This window comes from Myotis lucifugus, unplaced genomic scaffold (genome assembly GCF_000147115.1).
Source record: "Myotis lucifugus unplaced genomic scaffold, Myoluc2.0 scaffold_50, whole genome shotgun sequence".
NCBI lineage: Eukaryota > Metazoa > Chordata > Mammalia > Chiroptera > Vespertilionidae > Myotis > Myotis lucifugus.
Genome location: NW_005871098.1, coordinates 1,414,769 through 1,432,465, shown reverse-complemented (window position 1 = coordinate 1,432,465; position 17,697 = coordinate 1,414,769). Strand labels below are relative to the sequence as shown.

General features: G+C 40.8%; 1 pseudogene; it reads left to right on the top strand.

Annotated features, from left to right (window-relative positions):
* Window positions 1–669: 669 nt before the first annotated feature.
* Window positions 670–1,822, top strand: LOC102430506 (annotated as a pseudogene).
* The last annotated feature ends 15,875 nt before the right edge of the window (window positions 1,823–17,697 follow it).

Here is a 17,697-nt window from a genome sequence, read left to right as displayed (position 1 = left end):
GCATTTTGTCTATACTCTTTTCCTTTTGTCAGTGATAATATGGAGAATACCAAACATGTTCAAAGTACTTAACAAAATCTCATTATAAAAATACTTGAAAACCATAATGAGATACCCACTAGAAGAGCTAAAATTGAAAAGTGCTACACCAAGACTATGAAGAAATTGAGACTCATGTATGTTGCTTTGGAAGTAGAAAATTTTACAACCACTTGGGAATTCTGAGGCAGGTAATTAAACCATCCTCAAGAACTCTTTTAAACTTCTACCATTCCAGGTCACTATTCACAATGTAAATCTCTCAAGTTAAAATTGTACATAGCCTCATCATAGATTTTAGAAATTCGATTATAGTTTACATAATTGTGGTTTTATTTGTGAATGAATCTTGACATATACTTCAAACCAAACATGAAAATTAATTTGGGATGGACAATAAACCTAATATAAAAGCTCTAACTAAAAGCCTTCTAAAACAGGCGGGCCGCAGCCTGGACCAGCTGAGGGGAGGGGCAGTGCGAGAGGGCGGGAGCGGGGCGCCGGGGGCCCCCCTTGGCCGCGACCACAGCCCCCGCTGCTGCCAGGGAGAAATCTAGGCGGCAGTGGGCGGCCCCAGCTAGCGGCCACGAGCACTTCTGCGGCTGCCCAGTGGAGCGAAGGTCGCCGCTGATGTCAGAAATACACTTTTGGGAAATCGCCTCTAAATCTTGGCTGAATTTTTTAATCTTCCTCTGTAGATCAGCAGTTGGATTTGTTTTATGTTCTCAGCTATTTAGTATTTTGTTGGGAGAACAGGGTGACACCCAACCCAAGATTCTTCATAATGATCCTCATGCTAGGCATTCAGATGATAATGGACAGAATCATCTAGAAGGACAGATGAACTTCAATGCAGGTGCTAGCCAACATAAAGATGAGAACACTGACATCGCTGAAAACCTCTATCAGAAGGTTAAAATTCTTTGCTGGGTTATGACAGGACCTCAAAATCTAGAGAAAAAGGCTAAACATGTCAAAGCTACATGGGCCCAGCGCTGTAATAAAGTGTTGTTTATGAGTTCAGAAGAAGACAAAGACTTCCCTGCTGTGGGATTAGAAACCAGAGAAGGCAGAGACCAGCTATGCTGGAAAACAATTAAAGCTTTTCAGTATGTTCATGATCACTATTTAGAAGATGCTGATTGGTTTATGAAAGCTGATGACGATACATATGTTATACTAGACAATTTGAGATGGCTTCTCTCAAAACACAGCCCTGAAGAACCCATTTACTTTGGGAGAAGATTTAAGCCCTATGTTAAGTAGGGCCACATGAGTGAAGGAGCAGGATATGTACCGAGCAAAGAAACCTTGAAGAGATTTGTTGATGCGTTTAAAACAAAGAAATGTACACATAGTTCCTCCATTGAAGATTTAGCACTGGGAAGATGCATGGAAATTATAAATGTAGAAGCGGGAGATTCCAGAGATACCATTGGAAAAGAAACTTTTCATCCCTTTGTACCAGAGCACCACTTAATCAAGGGTTATCTACCTAAAACATTTTGGTACTGGAATTATAACTATTACCCTCCTGTAGAGGGTCCTGGTTGCTGTTCTGATCTTGCAGTTTCTTTTCACTATGTTGATCCTACAACCATGTATGAGTTAGGATACCTCGTTTATCATCTTCGTCCATATGGATATTTATACAGATATCAACCTGCCTTACCTGAAAATATAGGGAAGGAAATAAGTCAAGCATACAAAAATGAAGATCCAAAGTAAAATTTGGAAACCTTGAAAGAAAAGCATAAATGAACAGAGGTAAAATGTCTAACATTGCACTGAAGAAGAACTTCTGCATTTCTGATGTAGAACACTGGAAGCCCAGTGAAGAATTCTTTTTTTTTTAAATATATTTTATTGATTTTTTACAGAGAGGAAGGGAGAGAGATAGTCAGAAACATCAATGAGAGAGAAACACCGATCAGCTGCCTCCTGCACACCCCCCACTGGGGATGTGCCCGCAACTAAAGTACATGCCCTTGACCGGAATCGAACCTGGGACCCTTCAGTCCGCAGGCCGACGCTCTATCCACTGAGCCAAACCGGTTAGGGCAAGAATTCTAAATGAACATTCCATATTAGAAATCTTTCATATGAATGCCTATAAACTGAAGCTTTAATAAGCTGTGAAGTCTGTTAAAATGTGTTTTGATACAGTAACATATATATATATGAAAAACTTGTGTTTTTATAATGTTGGTAAGGCAGAGGGGCTAAAAAGATTTTGTTCCCTGTTTCTGACCACATGTATTATTTTCACTGGGAAGTTAAAACAGTTGCTAAAACTACACTGTACCATATTAATAACACACACATGATGCTAAACAGATCTGCCTTAAAATTTTAGAAGGAAGTATTGTTGTTCAGTGTTGTTTATAAACTCAAAATGAGTTTATATTCACAGTATGGTAAAAATGAACCCCTCCTCTCCCAACACATACCCGTGTGTAGTTTTGGCTAATCTAAATTTTGTTGTGACTATTTAAAATTGGCAATATTTCTTTCAGAAGAAGGTAGAATAAGAATGGCACTCATCCTAATGTGCATTAATAAAACCACATTTTGAAATGATCATGGACCTTGATTATAATATATATACTTGGTTCTAATTAATAGTTAACCGTTTATAGGCATACCTCGTTTTATTGCTTTATGTGCTTCACAGATGTTGCACCTTTTACAAGGCAAAAAAAAATTTTCTCTCCTCAAGAAAAAAAAAGATAACGACTTGCTTTATTGCAACACTTGCTTTATCGTGGTGGTCTGGAACTGAAACAGCAATATATCTAAGGTACTATCTGAGTCACCATTGTCTCTTCTAAATATGTTTAACCATTCTTGGATACAATTTTCAACTATTAATATTTACTCAAAGCTTTAAAGCATTTGATTAAATATTTTGTTCCCATATTTACCCATTGTTAATTACGGGTAACTAATAAATAGTAAATTTAATGCTGCTTGGAGAATGTTTTTTTATATCACTGCCACTCAGGAATTACTAAGTTACACTATTAATTGATCATTTAAAACTCTTTCCAACTACATAATTATAGTTCTTTTCATTCTTATCCTGTTGAGAGATAAGAACTTGTTTTGTGCCTTTCATAACTTCTTTAAAACAGTTTTAAAATTAATTTTTAGGATCTAAGGTGGTTATTACACTGGCAAAATAATTTGAATGCAAGATTTTGACCAGAGTTAATTAAAAACATTAGAAAATGCACAATGCTTGAACGTTGAAACTACAACTGTAAGACAAAACAGCTATCATCCAGAACCATGGTAAAGCTGGCCGAGTGGAAGTTCTACAACTAGAAGGAAAGAAAGAAGCACATTGAGACTGGGTAGGAGGTGCAGAAGGGCCAAGAACAGAGGTACAAAGGTGCCCGCGAGGCGGGCTGCACCTGGATGCGCGGTATTTTTCAATTGGAAGGAAATACAAGCTCTTGAATGCACTGAACTCGTTTAGCGAGATTCTGGGTCCCAGACTCTACGGGAGAAACTGGACTGTCTTGCAGCGGTTTGGAAAGTGAGGGTGGCTTTCTCACAGAGCTTCTTGCAGGGATCATTGTTGCTGTGGGGGCGCAGGACTGCAGAGATGTGGAGTTGCGGAGACACGGAGTCACGGAGATGCGAGGAGTCACGGAGACGCTGACCACAGCCATTGCTGTTTGCTCCACCCTGGTGATTCTCTGAGACCCTGCCCCACTCATATTACATCCCCTCCCAAGCTGGGCTCAGCGGCACAAAGGAATCACCTCGGCTTTTGCAGCCTAATCTAACTGCAGCTGGGTCAGAGAGCTCCAAAACTTCCAAATCCCAAACAAAGAGGAGAAACCTGCTGATATCGCTGTAGCTCCTGCTGGGTGGACTCACACAGTGGTTGACTTGGAGATCCAGGAGCCAGGGTACCCCTGGTCAAATACCAGATTTCAACTCCTCACATTCATAAGGGACACACTCAAGAGGCAGACTCAGTGAGCACCAAAGCCCCACTGAAGCAAGTCCTGGCCCATAAGGGTGTCTCCAGCATAGCAGTTCTTCTTATAGACACAGTGGGTCCTCGCAGTCAGCCAAAAATGTGGAGACAAAGAAACATGTCACAAATGAAAGAAATAGAGGAAAGCAAACTAATGGAGGACATAGAGTTCAGAACCACAGTTATAAGATTACTCAAGAATCTTCTATGAACTTCCGAGGAAATTAGTGAAACCTTCAAGGATCAGCAAAAAACACCCATCCGGAAAAGCAAAACGAAAAAAGAATCCAAAAATATGAAGATAGTGTAAGGAGCCTCTGGGACAACTTCAAACGTACCAACATCCGAATTATCAGGGTGCCAGAAGAAGAGAGAGAGCAAGATATTGAAAGCCTATTAGAAGAAATCATGACAGAAAACTTCTCCTACCTGATGAAAGAAATAGACTTACAAGTCCAGGAAGCGAAGAGAACCTCAAACAAGAGGAATCCAAAGAGGACCACACAAAGACACATCATAATTAAAATGCCAAGGGCTAAAGACAAAGAGAGAATCTTAAAAGCAGCAAGAGAAAAACAGTTAGTTACCTACAAGGGACTACCCATACAACTGTCAGCTGATTTCTCAACAGAAACAATGCAGACCAGAAGGGAGTGGCAAGAAATATTCAAAGTGATGAATAGCAAGAACCTACAACCAATATTACTCTACCCAGCAAAGCTATCATGTAGAATTGAAGGTCAGATAAAGAGCTTCACAGACAAGAAAAAGCTAAAGGAGTTCATCACCACCAAACCAGGATTATATGAAATGCTGAAGGATATTCTTTAAGAAGAGGAAGAAGAAGAAAAAGGTAAAGATAAAATCTATGAACAATAAAGTGACAACAAATAAATACCTATCAACAAGTGAACCTAAAAATTAAGTCAGAATAAACTGGTGAATATAATAGAAGCAGGGGCATAGAAAGGGAGTTAACTGACAATTCTTGGGGGGAGGGGGTGTGAGGGGTGCGTGAAGAGATTGGACAAAAATCTTACACCTATGGATGAGGACAGTGGCAGGGGGTAAGGGCATGGGGTGGGGTGGGAACCAGGTGGAGGGGAGCTATGGGGGGAAAAAAGAGGAACATCTGTAATAATCTGAACAATAAAGATTTATATAAAAAAAGAAGAGCAAAAAGAAAAAAAAGAATCCATAAATATGAAGAGAGTGTAAGGAGCCTCTGGGACAACTTTAAGTGTACCAACATTCGCATTATGGGGGTGCCAGAAGGAGAAGAGAGAGAGCAAGATATTGAAAACCTGTTTGAAGAAATAATGACAGAAGATTTCCCTTACCTGGTGAAATAAATAGACTTACAAGTCCAGGAAGCAGAGAGAGTCCCAAACAAGAGGAACATAAAGAGGCCTACACCAGGACACATTATAATTAAAATGCCAATGGTTAAAGACAAAGAGAGAATATTATAAGCAGCAAGAGAAAAGCAGTTAGTTATTTATAAGGGAGCGCCCATATGGCTGTCAGCTGATTTCTCAATAAAAACTTTGCAGGCCAGAAGGGAGTGGCAAGAAGTATTCAAAGTGATGAATAGCAAGAACCTACAACCAAGATTACTCTACCCAGCAAGCTCTCATTGAGAATTGAGGGTGAGATAAAGAGCTTCACAGACAAGAAAAAGCTAAAGGAGTTCATCACCACCAAGACAGTATTACATGCAATGTTGAAGGGTACTCTTTAAGAAGAAGAAAAAAATAAAAGATTTAAAATATGAACAATATAGTGGCAATAAATACATACCTATTAACAATTGAATCTAAACATGAAAATAAACAAACAAGAAATCTAATAAACTAGTGAATAAAATAGAATCAGAGGCATGGAAACATGGAACAGACTGATGAATCTCAGAGGGAAGAGATTAACCAAAGATCTTACCTAAGGACATAGACATTAGAGTAGTGAAGGCCTGGGGTGGGGCAGGGCAGGAACTGGGTGGAGGGGAGAAATGAGGTGGTAATGAGGGGATAGCTGTAATACTCTCTACAATAAAGATTTTAAAAAAAGAAAGAAAAAAAAAGAAAATGCACAGTGCTTAAACAAGCTGAAATATGTCAGGTATTAAAAGACAAAATACTTATTTTATGAATAATATCTAAATTTGATGCTGACTTATGTACAGGGTGGGGCAAAAAATAAAAGCCTTCTAAAACAAATCATAGAATATTTTCATGACTTTGGGGTAGTGTAGCACAGAACTCATTAATCACAAATAAGGCACTCCACTTCTTCCTCAGGTTTTCTTTGCAATTGGGAGTCCTGTGGCCTTCACTGTCCCTGGTGGCTCTGAACAGCCTCTGCCACACTGTGATTTGCACTGGTCATGGAATTCAGAGTATTGGTTATAAAGGATCTTAAACGTCTGGATTGCAAAGGCAGGACTCAAGGAGACCCAGGAAACCTAGAAATGTAACCAACTAACTACATGCTTAACTAGATGGACCAATGAGAGGCTTTTGATTTGTTATGAAGAGAAAATAATACAGCAAAAACAGCAAGAACTGAAACAATTGGCCAAACACATTGGGTAGACACAGTGCAAGTATAAAATTGAAGCTATAACTTACAAAGGACCACTGCCACCCCGTCCAGCCCCCAGGACCACACTGACGTTATGAGCCGGAGGATCCTAGGACATCACCCTGTCATGAGTGCCGGGCCACACAGTGAATTGAATTCCAGGGGGCTCTAGGACCTTATAGGGAGTTACACACCAGAGCAACTGTGCACGCCCCGCCCCCCCACAATGAACCCAAGAATCTGCAGCAGACAACTGAGGGACTAGATCCCTAGGGGAAGTGAGTACAACTCAGAGCAGAGAAAACAAAGGCATAAGACTCAATGCAGACCCAGCATCTGGGCTAAGGAATCCAGGATCATTGGACCACTAGGGCCTTCAACTTTTCAGAACTCAAATATGTTGCCCAGGGCAAAAAGTTGACAGCAACTCACTTTATAGAAACAAATACAAAGGGACAGCAAAAATGGGGAGACATAGAAACAATCCCCAAAAGAAAGAAAAGGAGGAATCACCAGAAAAAAAGCTAAATGAAATGGAGGCAATCAATTTCTCAGAGAAAGAATTCAGAGTAATGGTTATAAGGATGTTAGATGAGAAATTTACCAGCATGTATAAGAATAAAGAGGAAATAAAGAATGACCTAGCTCCATTAAAGAACACAATGGAAGGTTTTAACAGTAGACTAGAAGAAGCTGAGGACTGAATCAGTGAGTTAGAAGATAGGGTAAAAAAGAAACCCAAACTGAACAGCAATTTAAAAAAAAATAAAAAACAGGAAGAGAATTTAAGAGAGCTTTGGGACAACATGAAATGAAGCAACATCTGCATAATAGGGGTGCCAGAAAGAGAGGAAGCTGAGCAATGAATAGAAAAACTATTTGAAGAAATAATGACAGAAAACTTCCCCGATTGGGGGGAGTCACACAAGCACAAAGAGTCCCAAACAAGATGAACCCAAAAAGACCCACACCAAGACACATCATAATTGCAATGACAAACGTTAATGACAAAGAAAGAATCTTAAGGGTTGCAAGAAAGAATAAGAAAGTAACCTACAAGGGATCTCCCATTAGACTATCAAATGATTTCTCAACAGAAACACATCAGGCCAGAAGGGAATGGAATGAAGTATACAAAGTGATGCAAAGCAAGGGACTGAATTCAAGAATACTCTATCCAGCAAGACTATCATTCAAAATAGAAGGTGAAATCAAGGGCTTCACAGACAAAAAAAGGCTAAGAGAGTGTATTGCCACCACCAGCAATGCAAGATATCCTAAAGGGACTGGTATAAGAAGAAGGAATAGAAAGAGAAGGAGAAACATATATGTAAAGAATAAAGCTGGCGCCCTGACCAGTTTGGCTCAGTGGATAGAGCGTCGACCTGCAGACTGAAGGGTCCCAGGTTCGATTCCGGTCAAGGGCATGTACCTTGGTTGCTGGCACATCCCCAGTAGGGGGCTTGCAGGAGGCAGCTGATCGATGTTTCTCTCTCATCGATGTTTCTGACTCTCTATTCCTCTCCCTTCCTCTCTGTAAAAAATCAATAAAATATATTTTTTAAAAAAGAATAAAACTGGCAACAAACACATACCTTTCAATAGTAATCTTAAATGTAAATGGACTAAATGCTCTAATCACAAGACATGGGGTGGCCAAATGGATAAGAAAACATGACCCATATATATGCTGTATACTAGAAATGCACCTCAGAACAAAGGACTCGAACATGAAGGGATGGAAAAATTTTTTTCAGGAAAACAGAAGTGAATAAAAAGCTGGGGTAGCAATATTTATATCTGATAATATAGACATCAAAGTGAAAACTAAAACAAGAGATAAGGAAGGCCACTTCATAATACTATAGGGATTGATTCAACAATAGGCTATCTACACTAATAAAAGAGAAACATGGTAATTAGCGTACGACCTCTACCCTTCCCATTGGCTAATCAGCATATCCTTATGCAAATAAACTGTCAGCCAAGATGGCAGCCGGCAGCCAGGCAGCTGGAAGTGAACATGAGGCTTGCTTGCTCCAGGGACTGCAGACTCCAACGTTCCCCGCCTGACTTGCCGGCCTCTGAGTTGCAACTCTAAGCAACTATGTACTATGTTGCAAATAAGAAGCTGAAACCAGCTTTCAGCCAGCCAGGATCTCAGAGCTGAAGTTATACATTGTTTCGATTATAGAACGGCAAACAAACCAGATACAAAGCCTCAGAGCTAGAGCCAGAGCTAAAGCTGGCCCAGAATAAAATAAAAAAAGAGAAAAAAAGGAGCGGTTAGGAGCTTCAGTCAGCCTGAATGCAGCCCTCAGCCCCTCACCCAGACTGGCCAGGCACCCCAGTGGGGACCCCCAACCTGAAGGGTGTGTGACCAGCTGCAAACAGCCATCATCCCCTCATCCAGGCTGGCCAGGCACCCCAGTGGGGACCCCCACCCTGATCCAGGACACCCTTCAGGGCAAACCAGCCGGCCCCCAGGCCTCTATCCTATATAGTAAAAGGGTAATATGCCTCCCAGCACCGGGATCAGTGTGACAGGGGGCAGCGCCCAAACCCCCTGATCGCCCTGCGGCTCTGTGTGTGACAGGGGGCGGGGCCACAACCTCCCTATCCGCCCTGCTCTGTGTGTGACAGGGTGCGGCGCCCCAACCCCCCCCCCACGGGCCCTGATAGAGGGCGGCGCCCCAACCCCCTGATCCGCCCTGCTCTGTGTGTGACAGGGGGCGGTGCCCTAACTCCCCTATCGGCCCTACTCTGTGCATGACAGGGGGGAGCTCCCCAACCCCCTGATGGGCCCTGCTCTGTGCGTGACAGGGGTCAGCGCCCCAACCCCGATTGGCCCTGTTCTGTGCATGACAGGGGGTGGCGCCGCAACCTCCCCATAGACCCTGCCTTGAGTGTGACAGGGGGCGGTGCCCCAACCCCCCAATCGGCCCCACCCTGAGCGTGACTGAGGGTGGCATTGCAACCTCCTGATCCGCCCTGCTCTGTGCATGACAGGGGTGGCACCCCAACTCCCCAATCAGCCCTGCTCTGAGCCCGACCAGGGGCTGCACCTAGGGATTGGGCCTGCCCTCTGCCACCCAGGAGCAGGCCTAAGCCAGCAGGTCGTTATCTCCTGAGTGGTCCCAGACTGCAAGAGGGCACAGGCTGGGCTGAGGGACCCCCCCCCCCGCCAGTGCACAAATTTTTGTGCATCGGGCCTCTAGTCTAATCTAATAAAAGAGAAACATGGTGATTAGCGTACGACCGCTACCCTTCCCAATGGCTAACCAGGGCGATATGCAAATTAACTGCCAGCCAAGATGGCGGTTAACCGCCAACAAAGATGGCGGCTAATTTGCATATCCTGCAATGATGGGAGGGGAAAGGGGAAGAATGGAAAAATGGTGATCGGAAACCCAGGCGGCAGGCAAGAGATGGGGGTGGGCAAAGGCGGCCATCAGAAAGCCGGGCTGGCCTGTGGCCTCATGATTCCCGCAGTGATTGTGGTGAGCAGGAGCCCGGGCGCAGGCTGGCTGCATGATCCCCAAGGCAATCGGGGCAAGCAGGAGCCTGGACACCCCAGCACCTGACATGCAAAGGTTGGGGATGAAATGACTTTTCCCAACCACATCTGCAAATATCCTGGGGAAGGCATCACTGAAGAGTTCACAACTCTCTTACTTGGCAAGAAAGAAAAAATTTGGCAATGGAAACAATCCCTTACATCAAACTTAAGGTCCGTCTGGGTAAAAAAGAATATTTCCAATGTAAAGTAGGGAGCAGGCAAAAATAATATGTTCTCATGACTTCCACTGAAGATTGAGCATACGACAGAATCAAAACGAACATACAAATTAAAACAGACAGTGGACATTCAGATGACCCGAATCAACTGTCACTGTTTGTGCCAATAGCAGCAATGCTTATGTGATAATATAGTTTAACAAACATACAAAACAAGTCACATGATAAGAGAGGTTCAGCTTCTAAAGTAAATTGAATATGTTCTTTAAAAATTCTCATGTCCTCCCCTCTGACTATAATTCTTAAGTTTCCAATCAGAAAATTACCCCAGGTGATCCAGTAACATGTAGAACTCCAGTAACTTAACTTATTTAAAAAGCAAACATCCAAACCATTTTTAAAATATTTAAATTGATATTTTAGGGTTAAAATTATAGAAGATCTTTAGATCCAAATATATTTTCTGAATAGAAAATATTTCAGTTTTTGATTTAAAAAAAATAAACGTAAAAAATATATAAGTGGCACATTTTCCCAAGGAACTCTGAATTAGTACCTTTCCCTCTAACTTTCTTCAAATTAAGAGAACCTATGGAGTTCCCTATACTGCACAAGTTTTAATGAAAGAAAATAAGACTTTCTATGAGCATCAAATACATGTTTTCTTATTTACAAACATATATACTCTTCTCTCTCTCTCTTTAAAATATATTCTAACTGATTCAGAGAGGAAGGAAGAGGGAGAGAGATAGAAACATCAATGATGAGAGAGAATCATTGATTGGCTGCCTCCTACACGCCCCTGTACTGGGTATCAAGCCCACAACCTGGGCATGTGGCCTGACCTGGAATCAAACTGTGACTTCAGGTTCATAGGTCAATGCTAAAACACTGAGTCACACCCACCGGGCTTAATTCTTATTTATAAATTAATTCCAAGCACATATATAGCTTGAAAAGCTTTGGAAGCAGTTTCAAAAAAAACTATCTTTTAAATAACAAGAAAACAGTTATAGAAGAAAGTTTAAATTAAAAGAAAAAAATTGTTTTAATTTATTCAAGAGTGGGAACATCCTCCATGAAAATGTGTACCTTGACTGTGGATGGCTGGGTGGCCTTATCACACCTTAGAAATTCAAATACTTTTTACAATGACAAGAAAGAGAGAGTTTCATCTCATTTCTATCCCAGGGTAGATGTCTGTCAACAGAAGGTGGACATCAATAAAAGGAGGGACTTGCACAAGCAATCCAGAAAGTCAGCAATCTATGAATAATCCGGAACCGAGTATTTATCTCCTCTGCCACACACCCTCCCTCCCAGCCAGTGAGCAAGATAATTACTCTCAAGTCAAGCTAAGTGCCCCCCAGTCACAGAGGCCCAATGCTGACATACAAAGCATACAAATAATTCTCACTCTGGCATAAAAGTGACAACTTTCTTAGAAGAAAAGCAGATACTGTAAATTTCTCAAAATCTTCCTGAAACATTTTTTTAAAGTAATTTTTACTTCTTTAGAAAAAATGCATACATGGCAAACCATCTGTAATAAAAGGCCCATTCTATAAAATTTTACCTGGTCCTACTCATGTCTGTAATCATAATCATATTTACAGACAAATGTATCTATACTAATAAAAGAGTAATGTGCTAATTAGACTGGGAGACCTTCCAGGAGACCTTCCAGATGTTCTTCTGGACAAAGCCATGGTGGCAGGGCCGAGGTAGAGGCGGTTAGAGGCCAAGAGGGGAGAGCAGTTGTGGGTGATCAGACTGGTGGGGGGTGGGGGTAAGCAGACCAGCAGGGGTGGCAGTTGGGGGCAAGCAGGCCATTAGTGGGGGTAAGTTGGAGGTAATCAGGATAGCAGGGGGGATAGCAGGGGGGCAGTTTGGAGCAGGGTGACAGTTGGGGATGAGCAGGCCAGTGGGGAAGGAAAGTAGGGGTGAGCAGGCCAGCGGGGGGGCAGTTGGGGGCGAGCAGGCTGGTGGGGGGGGCAATTGGGGGCAAGCAGGCCGGCAGCGGGGAGGCAGTTGGGGGCAAGCAGGCCGGCAGGCAGAGTGGTTAGAGGCAATCAGGCAGGCAGGCAAGCAGGTGAGCGGTTAGGAGCCAACAGTCTTGGATTACAAGAGGGATGTCTGACTGCTGATTTAGGCCCGATCCCTGTAAACTGGCAGGACATTTTTCGAGGGGTCCCAAATTGGAGAGGGTGCAAGCCAGGCTGAGGAACACACCCTCCCCCGTGCACGAATTTCGTGCACCGGGCCACTAGTAACTCTGATAAACATATATGCACCCAATACAGGACCATGCAAATACATTAAAATAAACTTCTAGAGAACATCAAGGGAGAGATCGACAGCAATACAACCATAGTAGGGGGCTTTAATACCCCATTGTCATCACTGCATAAATCTTCTAGACCAAAAATCAGCTAAGAAACATCAATACTGAATGACTCACTAGATCAGATAGAAATAATTGACATCTTCAGAACATTTTACCCAAAAGCTATGAAATACACATCCTTCTCAAGTGCACCTGGGACATTTTCAAAGATAGACCACATATTAGGATGCAGGCTAAATCTCAACAAATTCAAGAAGATTGAAATAATATCAAGTTTCTTCTCAGATCACAATGGAATAAAATTAGAAATAAACTACAGTAAAAACAATTAAGAAATATGGAGGCTAAATAGCATGCCTCCATAGCATGCTGACTCCGAGATTCAAGGCTGGTACAATATTTGCAAATCAATAAATGTTATAAAATGATTGGGCTACCAAAGAGATCGAAGAATAAATTTTAAAAATCCTGGAAATAGATGAGAATGAAAACACAATCTAAAATCTATGGGACACAGTGCAAGCAATTATGAGAGGGAAGTTCATAGCTCTAAAGCCCTCTGCAAAAAAACAAGAAAAATTGGTAATAAGTTATCTAACCCTACAACTTAAAGTATTAGAAAGAGAAAAGAAAACCCCAGAGTAAGTAGAAGGACGGAACTAATAAAGATAAGAGTGGAAATAAATGACAGAGACCAAAAAAATGTACCATAGATCAATAGAACCATGAGCTGGTTCTTTGAAAAAAATAAACACTGATGAACTCCTAGCCAGTATCACCAAGAAACAAAATCAGAAATGAAAGAGGCAAAATAACAATGGACCCCACAGATATACAAGGGTTGTAAAAATTACTATGAACAACTCTCCAACAAATTGGTCAACCTAGAAGTAATGGACATATTCCTAGAAATATATGACCTTCAAAACTCAATCAGGAAGAATCAGAAAACCTGAATAGGCTGATAAATACTGAGCAAATTGAAACAGTATTTAAAAAAAAAAAATTCAGCACTTCCCATTAAAATACCAATGGCCTACTTCAAAGATCTAGAACAAACTCTCCAAAAATTCATCTGGAATAAAAAAAGACCCCGAATAGCTGCAGCGATCCTGAGAAAGAACAAAGTAGGTGGGATCTCAATACCAGATATCAAGCTGTATTACAAAGCCACTGCTCTCAAAACTGCCTGGTACTGGCACAAGAACAGACATATAGATCAATGGAATAGAATAGAGAGTCCAGAAATTAGCCCGAACCAATATGCTCAATTAATATTTGACAAAGGAGGCAAGAAAATACAATGGAGCCAAGATAGTCTCTTCAATAAATGGTGTTGGGAAAATTGGACAGATATATGCAAGAAAATGAAACTAGACCACCAACTTACACCATACACAAGAATAAACTCAAAATGGATAAAGGACTTAAATGTACAACAGGAAACCATAAAAATTCTAGAAGAATCCAAAGGCAACAAAATCTCAGACATACGCCGAAGCAATTTCTTCACTGATACAGCTCCTAGGGCAGTTGAAACTAAAGAGAAAATGAACAAATGGGACTACATCAAAATAAAAAGCTTCTGCACAGCAAAAGAAACCATCAACAAAACAACAAGAAAACCCACTGCGTGGGAAAACATATTTGCCAACGTCATATCTGATAAGGGCCTAATCTCCAAAATTTATAGGGAACTCATACAACTTAACGGAAGGAAGATAAACAATCCAATCAAAAAAATGGGCAAAGGATCTAAATAGACACCTTTCAAAAGAGGACATTCAGAAAGCCAAGAGACATATGAAAACATGCTCAAAGTCACTAATCATCCAAGAGATGCAAATCAAAACAACAATGAGGTACCATCTCACACCTGTCAGACTGGCTATCATCAACAAATCAACAAACGACAAGTGCTGGAGAGGATGTGGAGAAAAAGGAACACTTGTGCACTGCTGGTGGGAATGCAAACTGGTGCAGCCACTATGGAAGACAGTATGGAGTTTCCTCAAAAAACTGGAAATGGAACTCCCATTTGACCCTGTGATCCCACTTCTAGGAATATATCCCAAGAAACCAGAAACACCAATCAGAAAGGATATGTGCACCCATATGCTCATAGCAGCACAATTCACCATAGCTAAGATCTGGAAACAGCCTAAGTGCCCATCAGTAGATGAATGGATTAGAAAACTGTGGTACATCTACATGATGGAATACTATGCTGCTGTAAAAAAGAAGGAACTCTTACCATTTGCAACAGCATGGATGGAACTGGAGAGCATTATGCTAAGTGAAATAAGCCAGTCAATGAAGGAAAAATACCACATGATCTCACTCATTCATGGATAATAAAGACCATTACAAACTTTTGAACAATAATAGATACAGAGGCAGAGCTGCCTCAAACTGATTGTCAAATTGCAGTGGGAAGGCCAGGGAGGGTTGGGGGGCAGGAGGGAGGGGGGTAAGAGATCAACCAAAGGACTTGTATGCATGCATATAAGCATAACTAATGGACATAAGACACTGGGGGGTAAGGGAGGCCAGGGGATTGTCAAGGGTGGGGGGGGAGGACACATATGTAATACCCTTTGTAATACTTTTAGCAAAAAAAAAAATAAAATAATAAGGAAATAAAAAACTCAATTTGAAATAGAAAAAAAATAAATAAAAATTTAAAAAAATTCAGCAAACAAAAGCCCTAGTCTGGACAGCTTCACAGGGGAGTTTTACTGAACATTCAAAGAAGAAATAAACCTACCCTCTTCAGACTATACCAAAACTTTCTAGAGAAAGGAACACTTCCAAGTTCATTCTACGAAGCCAGTATTACCCTAAACCACAAAAAAAAGGTAAAGACAAGACGAAGAAAGAGAATTACAGGCCAATATCTCTGATGAACATACTTGCTAAAATCCTCAGCAAAATATTAGCAAATCGCATCCAGCAATGCTTTTTAATGTAGATGCTAAAATCCTCAACAAATATTAACAAATTGCATCCAGAAATACATTCAAAAAATAATACACCCATGAACAAGTGGGGTTTATTTTCAGAAAGTAAGGCTAGTACAATATTCGCAAATTAATAAACATGATACATCACATAAACTGAAGGACAAAAATCACATGATCATTCCAATTGTTGCAGAAAAAGCATTTGACAAAATCTAACACCCTTTCTTTTTTTCTTTTTTTTTCTTTATTGATTAAGGTATTACATATGTGTCCTTATCCTCCCTTGGCTACCTCATCCCCCACTCATGCCCTCACTCCCCTGGTGTCTGTATTCATTGGTTAGGCTTATATGCATGCATACAAGTCCTTTAGTTTATTTCTCCCCCTTACCCTAACCCTCCCCTACCTTCCCTCTGAGGTTTCATGGTCTGATTGATGCTTCTCTGTCTCTGGATCTGTTTTTGTTCAAAAGTTTATGTTGCTCATTACATTCCACAAATGAGTGAGATCATGTGATATTTATCTTTCTCTGACTGGCTTATTTCAGTTAGCATAATGCTCTCCAGTTCCATCCATGCTGTTGCAAATAGTAAGAATTCCTTCCATTGGGTAGATGTACCACTGTTTTTTAATCCACTCATCTGCTGATGGGCACTTTGTAGGCTGTTTACAAATATTAGCTATGGTAAATTGTGCTGCTATGAACATAGGAGTGCATATATCCTTTCTCATTGGTGTTTCTAGTTTTGGGGGATATATTCCTAGAAGTGGGATCACTGGGTCAAATGGGAGTTGCATTTCTGGTTTTTTGAGAAAACTCCATACTGTTTTCCACAGTGGCTACACCAGTCTGCATTCCCACCAGCAGTGCACGGGGGTTCCTTTTTCTCTACTTCCTTGCTAACACATGTCATTTATTGATTTGTTGGTAATACCATTCTGACAGGTGTGAGATGGTACCGCATTGTTGCTTTGATTTGCATTTCTCAGATGATTAATGACTTTGAGCATGTTTTCATATCTATGGGACAGAAGCACACAAATACATTAAAATAAACTTGGCCTTTTGTATGTTCTCTTTAGAAAAGTATCTATTTAGGACCATTGCCCATTTTTTTGATTGGGTTGTTTATCATCCTTCTAAGTTGTATGAGTTCCCTATAAATGTTGGAGATTAAATCCTTATCAGTGATAACATTGGCAAATATGTTCTCCCATGCAGTGGGCTTTCTTGTTGTTTTGTTGGTGTTTTCTTTTGCTGTACATATGCTTTTTATTCTTATGTAGTCCCATTTGTTTATTTTCTTTTTAGTTTCCATTGCCCTAGGAGCTGTATCAGTGAAGATATTGCTTTGGCATATGTCTGAGATTTTGCTGCCAGTGGACTCCTCTAATATTTTTATGGTTTCCCGCCTTATGTTTAAGTCCTTCATCCATTTTGAGTTTATTTTACTGTATGCTGTAAGTTGGTGATCTAGTTTTATTTTTTTTCAGGTATCTGTCCAATTTTTCCAACACCATTAATTTAAGGGACTCTCTTGACTCCATTGTATGTTCTTGCCTCCTTTGTCAAATATTGCACATAGCGGTTTGGGTCGATTTCTGGGTTCTCTATTCTATTCCACTGGTCGATATGTCTGTTCTTGTGCCAGTATCAGGCAGTTTTGAGAACAGTGGCTTTGTAATACAGATGATATCTGATATTGAGATCACTCATACTTTGTTCTTCTTTCTCAGTATTGCTGCAGCTATTCGGGGTCTTTTTTTATTCCAGATGAATTTTTGGAGAGTTCGTTCTAGGTCTGTGAAATATGCCATTGGTATTTTAATGGGGAGTGCATTGAATCTATAGATTGCTTTGGGTAGTATGGACATTTTGATGATGTTGATTCTACCAATCCATGATCACAGTTTGTTCTTCTTTATTTTTATGTCTTCCTCTATCTCTTTTTTCAGGGTCCTGTAATTTTCTGAGTACAGGTCTTTTATTCCTTAGTTAAGTTTATTCCTAGATATCTTACATTTTTTTTTTGAGTGAT